The sequence below is a fragment of the Arachis duranensis genome, chromosome 7 (assembly GCF_000817695.3).
Source record: "Arachis duranensis cultivar V14167 chromosome 7, aradu.V14167.gnm2.J7QH, whole genome shotgun sequence".
Classification (NCBI taxonomy): Eukaryota; Viridiplantae; Streptophyta; class Magnoliopsida; order Fabales; family Fabaceae; genus Arachis; species Arachis duranensis.
Genome location: NC_029778.3, coordinates 34,328,571 through 34,328,867, shown reverse-complemented (window position 1 = coordinate 34,328,867; position 297 = coordinate 34,328,571).

The window sequence follows — 297 nt, the reverse complement described above, 5'->3', positions numbered from 1 at the left end:
TTTCAGATTGTGACTCAGCTTTGCTAGAGTCCCCAATTAGAGGTGTCTAGGGTTCTTAAGCACACTCTTTTTGCCTTGGATGACAACTTTATTTCTTTCTTTTTCTTTCTTTTTCTCTTTCTCCTTTTTTTTTCATTTTTCTCCTTCTTTTTTTTTGTATTCACTGCTTTTTCTTGCTTCAAGAATCATTTTAATGATTTTTCAGATCCTCAGTAACATGTCTCCTTTTTCATCATTCTTTCAAGAGCCAACATTCATGAACCACAAATTCAAGATACATATGCACTGTTTAAGCAT